The sequence below is a fragment of the Mus caroli genome, unplaced genomic scaffold (assembly GCF_978045245.1).
Source record: "Mus caroli unplaced genomic scaffold, Mus_caroli_1 scaffold_20, whole genome shotgun sequence".
In the NCBI taxonomy this organism is placed as follows: Eukaryota; Metazoa; Chordata; class Mammalia; order Rodentia; family Muridae; genus Mus; species Mus caroli.
This window is the reverse complement of record NW_028227275.1, coordinates 49,644,547-49,652,562: the sequence shown is the minus strand read 5'-3', so window position 1 is coordinate 49,652,562 and position 8,016 is coordinate 49,644,547. Positions and strand designations below refer to the sequence as shown.

Here is an 8,016-nt window from a genome sequence, read left to right as displayed (position 1 = left end):
GGATGAGTTTGTGATAATCAAATGAATTAGCACTTACTAGGCAGCTAAGATATTGTCAGATATATAAATAAATGTTCAATGGATATCAGCTAATGTTATGAATGTTGGTGTTTTATTACATATTGAAAACTGTGGGATGTGATCCTTTCAAATCTAAGTGTTACCCAAGAAAAGTACTTTATGTCTCCATATAATTGTTTACTGTTAAGTGAATGCTAATATCCTCAAATTCAATCATAGTCTATTTTTCCATCGGCTGTTAAGAAACCTAAAGACATGTAGGCAGGCACTCTCAAATCTGCAGAAACACTTCTAAAATGACAATCTTAAGTAGTTCTTAAAAATCCTGTTTGAATTTTCTTCTTCAACCCAACTCTTTTGACCTTGTCACTTAAACTTTTGTAGAAAAGTTTTTAAGCTGCTTTGAATCTTGTTTGAAAAACTATTGAGGATATAGTATCCTAAAATAGAACTCATTAATTTCAACAAATAACATGGCTAGCAATAAACTACTCATAGGATGCCCTCTTCATTAGAGTTCATAAAAATTATTGTATGAAGCCCTGTGCTTCGTGTTGTTTTCACCTGGTCATGGACCTAGGAATTCTTGCCATTGGGTTTTCATATGGTTCTTCTATGTTCTCCTCCTGACTTAATGTGTTGCACATCAGAGAAGGGATAGAAGGTCTGTTAGCATCTATGGCAATGTTTTTGCAACATCAAGAGTGGGGTGGGGGCTGGAGAGATGGCTCAAAGATTAAGGACACTTGCTGCTCTTGCAGAAGACCCAGGTTCAGATCCCAGCACCAATGTCAGAGACTCATAACTGCCTGTAAGCATAGCTCCTGGAGCTTCAACATCCTCTTATGGCCTCTGGGAGTAGATGCACTCATGGAACATATACACACATACACATAAATTTAAAATAAAAGTTACATAAAGAGAAGAGAGTGGTTTCTTTACTATTTTGTGTATTGTGGTGAATGTGCACATATATGTGCAGGGATGAAGACCCATCCATACCGACTGAGGCCAGAAGATGACATCAATTGGCCCGTTCTACACCTTTCCACCTTATACCCTTGAGACCAGGACTTTCTCTGAACCTGAAGCTGGGCTGAAAGCCAACAAAGCCCCAGTGATCCACCTGACTACTCCCACCCCCACCCCTACAAGCATGGAACTGTAGGCACACACAGCCATGCCTGGCTTTTTATGAAAGTACTTGGGACTCAAATCCACATTCCCATAGTTTCACAGCACGCACTTTTACCCATTGATCCATCTCCCCTCTCACCCTTTTCTCTTTTAAAAAAGATACCATGAAAGTATCACTCTGTGTTCCCAGTCCTCCATCTAATCCTCTCCATCAGTTTCCCAAGCTTGATATAGTTTTGCCTCAGATTGGACTACGGGCAATGGGAACTTTGTCTGGCTCCAAAGATTAGATAGACAGAAAGACAGACAAACAGACAGTCAGACGTTATTACTATCTACTTTTAATGTGAAGGAAATAATAGGGGTTGGAGAGAAGACTCAGCAGCTAAGGGCACATGTTGCTCTTGAAGAGGACCCAGATCCCACTCCCAGCACTCACATGGAGGCTCACAACCATCTGTAACTCCAGTTTCAGGAGATCTGACAGCCTCTTCTGACCTCCTTGAGCACCAGGCATACACATGGTGTACATATATGCATGCATACAAAACACTCATACATATGACAGAACTAAGGATAAAGGGTCAGAGAGCAAAATAATAAAGTAAATAAACAAAGGAAAGATGAGAACTCAACTTTGTTTGCTGGACCCTAAAGCTGAGCCCTTACTATATCCTTTGCAATGTGCAAGAAAAAATGGAAAGGATACATCATTTCTTCTGTCTCAAAGGAACCCTAAGAACTTTATTGCAGGGTTAATACCATGACATATTAAACTCAAATTTTATAAAAAGAAAAATGATTTAGTTTTCGAAAATTATCACTATCAGATAGTGCCATTCAGCAAGATTGTGTTAAGGAAGTGAGGTCTCAGGAGACATTTAACGCCAACAAGGAAATTCAAGAAACATTGCTATATGTAGATGGACTGGTGTCTACAAGCCTTTAAAGTGTAACAGAATGATAGTCATCTATCACCTGCTGTCAACGTTCTTTTTTTTAAGATTTATTTATTATTATATCTAAGTACACTGTAACTGTCTTCAGACACACCAGAAGAGGGCTGTGAGCCACCATGTGGTTGCTGGGATTTGAACTCAGGACCTTCGGAAGAGCAGTCAGTGCTCTTAACTGCAGAGCGGTCTCTTTAGCCCTGCTGTCAACAATCTTATTCATTTGTTTCCTCTTTTCCTCTGAGTTTCCTCTGCCAGCCTTTATCCTAAGTCCTGTGGTAGAAAAGAAGGCTGCTTAAGGCAGCATGGGTCGATCCAGGACTCAGTCATTGAAAATCTAATAGAAGTAGAGGGTGATAGTTAACACTTCATAGACCCAGGTAGTCATGAGTGCAAGTACTGCTCCATTCTCATGGCCTATTGATTTTGAGTTTCCTTTCCATCATACTGTGTTCTCCCTTGTTCAGTGAATAATTTCCCCCAGGAAGGAATCTTTCTGGCTTTCTGAACCAGAACATTCTTGCCAAAAGTCTTTTTACTGCATCAGTCACCTCTTGGTTCCTTAAACTGTAGATTAAGGGATTCAGCAATGGGGAGAAGAAGGTATAGACAACAGATACTGCCCGGCCTTCTTCTGGGGAGTAGCTGGAGCTAGGGCGAAGGTAGATGAGGGTGCAACATCCATACTGCAGGACAACCACGAGGAGGTGTGAAGAGCAGGTGGAGAAAGCCCGGCGTTTCCCCTCGACTGACGTCATCCTCAGGATGGTAGCCACAATGCAACCATGAGAGACAGATAAGGAAAAAAGGAATAGCTACTGCAGCCACGCTGATGGCAAAAAGAGCTGCCTGGTGTATATGGGTATCTGTACAGGCCAGGCGCATGACTGCAGGCATGTCGCAGAAGAAGTGGTAGATTTCATTGTGGCCACAGAATGGGAGGTGGCAGATCAGAATGGTCAAAGGCAGTGACAAAAGGAAACTCAGCCCCAGAGAACCTAAAGCCATCTGCCCACACAGCTGCCAACTCATAATGAGGCTGTAATGCAATGGATGACAGATGGCCACATACCTGTCATAAGCCATGATGGCCAGCAGGACACAGTCAGATCCTCCAAGAAGGATGAAGAAGAACATCTGGGCCCCACAGCTGGGCAGAGAGATAAGCATCTTCCCCATGGAGAGAATGCTAGCTAGAGTCAGTGGAGCAATGTTGGTGGAATAGCCAAGCTCTAATGTGGCCAACACAAAAAGGAAGAAGTACATCGGGGTATGGAGGGAGTGATCCTGCCAGACTGTGAGCCCAATGGTAAGGTTTCCAATGAGGCTTCCTAGATACAGCAGCAAGAAGCCCACAAACACTAGGGAAGCCACTGTGGAGTTGGTTGAAAAGGGGCGGAAGTGGAAATATACCACTCCTGTCTGATTTTCCTCCTCCATCAGACCTAGTACAAGGAAAAGAGTCAAGGGTAAAGTTACTTTCCCATGTCACTAAGCTATATTAACTCACAGTCTGCAGTTAACCAAGTGCATATTCTCTGAGCTTCCTTTGGATTTCAACCCCAACTAGCTCTGTGACTTTGGAGAAATATGGGCTCCAGCATTTTCACTGTAAAACTCAGAAATGTATGACACCCACCTCAGAGTGCTGGTGAAAACTGAGCAAGACTCTATGACTACAAGCACAGAGACCAATGCCAGGCATGCATGAGGTTCTCAATATATGTTACCTTGTGTTGTCCATGCAGTTCCTGGTCATCATCCCTCTTCTTTTGGAGCAAAACTTTCTCACCAGCCTCATGCCTTTTTGTTTCTATGACTACACATTCATAGAACAGCTCACAAGTACAGATCTCTAAGGATGTATGTGATTCCCACACCAAGAGCAGAAGGCAAGCTACACAAGCCTGCCTTTTACCCATTCTGTAAGTGTGAGTATTCAGAGCCCAGATCACTAAAATAAGATGCATTTTTACCTATCTAATCCTTTAAAACTTGGAATTCTGGTATTTTTTCTTAAATATTCAACAATTCAATTTCACAGTTGCATTGTGTCAAATAGCAACCTTACAGCTGCTCCATCTTCTTCCACATTTCCTTTTATCCTTGTTCCAATGGCATCTACCTTATAAAGGATTTCCAACCTCCTTTTACAGGGCTCACCCCCTTACCTACCTCAATATTATAAGCCCAGTGTAGTCTTTTTAAAATGCTTTCTAAGCTGTGTTGATCAATTCTGAGAGTCTTAAAAGATAGCTTCTTATTCTTGCATTATCAATACAATTATTAAATCCTGATTCACAAAACAATTTTATAAGTGAAAATGGAGTTCTTTGCTGAGGTGCAACTTCAGGAAATTTAAAAGTCTCCACTGCCCTGGTCACCAGCTCTGCCTCTGCTGACACTTCATGTTTCTGAACTTAAGTAAGCTGCAATATGGACTCACACATGCCTGCACACACATTTCGGTGTGGTTGTGGTTAGCCTTTCAGTTGAATGAAACTGACTAAATTAGCGACTGAATGGTCTCTCCCTTGATGTCTGCAGAGGATACTCAGAAAGGCCAAGCTAGGAACACTACTCTTCCAAAAGAGAAGGATGAGATCAAAGAACAAGTTCAACTACGGGTTTATGCTAGTTTGATAACCAATGTAGCCTAAGATCCAATATGGTGTTTGACTTTTCTTTGTTTTTATGGTGATCACACTGCTGGAGGAGAAATCATTTCACTTGGGAGTGTGACCACCAGTAGACGAGGTTGCTCATGCTCATGTAGCCAAGGCTAACAGAAAAGAGGACATAAAGGTGAGAACACAGGGCACATGGGGGAGTCCTGGGTGGAAAGTGAGGAGGAACTGGGATGTTTATAATCAAGATCCATTATATATGTATATGTATGTACATATATATATATATATACATATATGTGTGTATATATATGAAATTCTCAAAGAATAAGCAACAATATTAATAAGTAAAACGTGACTCTTCATGCTGGAAGCTCTGTGGAGAAATTAATACTTAACAGCTAATTGTTTCACTGATAAGTGGATATTAGCCCAGAAACTTAGAATACCCAAGATACAATTTGCAAAACACAAGAAAATCAAGAAGAAGAAAGACCAACGTGTGGATACTTCATTCTTCCTTAGAATAGGGAACAAAATACCCAGGGAAGGAGTTACAGAGACAAAGTTTGGAGCTAAGACGAAAGGATAGACCATCCAGAGACTGTCCCACCTGGGGATCCATCCCATAATCAGCCACCAAATGCAGACACTATTGCATATACCAGCAAGATTTTGCTGAAAGGACCCTGATATAGCTGTCTCCTGTGAGGCTATGCCTGTGCCTGGCAAATACAGAAGTGGATGCTCACAGTCATCTATTGGATGGAACACAGGGGCCCCAATGGAGGAGCTAGAGAAAGTACCCAAGGAACTGAAGGGGTCTGCAACCCTATAGGTGGAACAACAATATGAACTAAGCAGTATCCCCAGAGCTCAAGTCTCTAATAGTTATCCATCATTGGGAAGAGAGGCCCCTTGGTCTTGCAAACTTTATATGCCTCAGTACAGGGGAACGCCAGGGCCAAGAAGTGGGAGTGAGTGGGTAGGGGAGCGGGGGGGGGGGGGGGGGATTAGGGGACTTTCGGGATAGCATTTGAAATGTAAATGAATAAAATATCTAATTAAAAAAACTTCTTTTTTTATATTTTTATTAGGTATTTTCCTCAATTACATTTCCAATGCTATCCCAAAAGTCCCCCATACCCTCCCCCCCCACTCCCCTACACTCCCACTCCCACTTTTTGGCCCTGGCGTTCCCCTGTACTGGGGCATATAAAGTTTGCATGTCCAATGCACCCATACAATGAATTTAAAAAAAAAAAAAAAGCTAGTTGTTAGAGAATCAGATGACTCAAAGCTTTAGAAAAAAGTTATTTTTATTCTTTATCAGCTCATAGAGAAATAGGTTTCATTGTAACTACTTTTAAACACTTTGTTTTCATTATTTCTAATAACATCTTAAAATGTTCTATTTTGTCAAAATAGTGAGAATTTTATAAGCTATGCAATGTTCATATAAGTGTACTTTATACCACCTTTTACTGAGTGTAGGTTAAAGATATCCCAAACCAAAAATTAGCATTTTAATCAAATTTATTCTAAATGAATCTAAAACAATGACATCATTTTAATAGAAAATAATGAAAACAATTTAATATCAAATACTAGATTAAGCCCATGAAATATAATTGAAGCTATATTTATAAAGATGATGCATTAACATAAATAAAAAAATTTGTTATATAAATCAAATAAGAAGCGATACAAGAAACTGATTTCCACAGTGCCAATAGAATCCAGAGTTTAAGTGAACGAACAGCAATACTCAATTTAACTAACTGTGGTTACAGTGTAACTAAAAAAAAAAAAATGATCTGGACAGCTGTTGTACAGTGTGTGCTTGGGGTCAACACACCCCTTCACTCTGCCTCATTCCCTTTTGAATCATCTGTGTACATGTTGGTATCCCTAGCTTGCTATAGACAGACAGACAGACAGACGGATGAATGAACTTCTAGCTTCCTTGGAGACAGCTTTTCTTTGTGCTTTTACACACTCACACACTGTTTGTATATATGAATAAAATGCAACTTTCTCTTAAGAGCTGCACCAGTTCAACAAGAGCTAACAGGAAAGGTGAAGAATAGTAACTAAGCGGAGCTGAGTGTCTGGTGATGCTTCATGTATTGAGAATAATTGTGACTAGTGTTCATTGGATGCTTGGCACTAAGTCTACATGTACTTTCTATTAGTTAAGTCATGTATTCTTCATAGTAAACTGACAAGGAAGGTGCTTGTTACCCTCACTTTACAGAGAAACACAAAACCCACATTCTGACTCCAGGCCAGGGGTTGCAGGTTGTGTACACTTACCCACTGCTCCATGTTGACTTGCCATGGCCATGTCCTCATATCCGTCACTGTTTTGGCTTTCAGCTTTACATACATGGACTTGGAGGAAAATAACGATTTACCATATTTTATCTGCAGGAGAAAAACATGTCACCTACGAGTTGAGAGCAAGAAATCTTTTTTTTTTTTCTGTTTTTGTTTTGTTTGAGACAGGTTTCTCATTGGTTATCCTGGAACACCCCCTGTAAACCAGGCTGGCCTCAAACTCACAGAGATCTTCCTGAATCTGTCTGCCAAGTGCTGGGACTAAAGGCAGGAACCAACACCGTCCAGCTGAAATCTTTTTTTCTTAAGTGCACCTAGCATAAAACCATAGATCATTTTAATATGTGATAAGAAAAATAAGAACTAAGAACTCTGTTGTAATTTTATTGCCCAATTGACAGAGAGAGAGAGAGAGAGAGAGAGAGAGAGAGAGAGAGAGGCATAGAGAGAGAGAGGCATAGAGAGAGAGAGACAGAATTCATTGTCACAGAGACTCTTTTCTAAACAAAAGCTAAAGCTTACCTCAAGTTAATGAAAAATCACAAGAACATTAAGTTATCAGGTGGCTTTTTGTGCATTTCCTCTCCCAAGAGCCTTGGACATCTGTCATCTCAGCGACTAGGAAAACGGACCAATGATCTCATTGAGGCTCTAGAGATGTCTCTCTGGGGTATGGTGAAGAATGATGCTACCTACATTGACTCTCTTCATGGGAATCCCCAATGGGTTCATTTATTTAGCATTTACCCACTGAGCACCTATCACCTTTATGGTTTTTGTACTGTTCTTGGGACTAGAGATATAGAAGAAAACAAAAAATGTCCTTGACTTGATGAAGGTTATATACTGACAAGAGAGAACAGATGATGAGAGAAATATAAGCAAATAATATAGTCATAGGTAATGTGTGAATGTGAAAAATAAAGCAGGACAGTAAC

At 40.5% G+C, this 8,016-nt stretch overlaps 1 pseudogene; it reads right to left on the bottom strand.

Annotated features, from left to right (window-relative positions):
- Positions 1-2,521: 2,521 nt before the first annotated feature.
- Positions 2,522-3,551, bottom strand: LOC110285967 (olfactory receptor 10V1-like; annotated as a pseudogene).
- Positions 3,552-8,016: the final 4,465 nt, after the last annotated feature.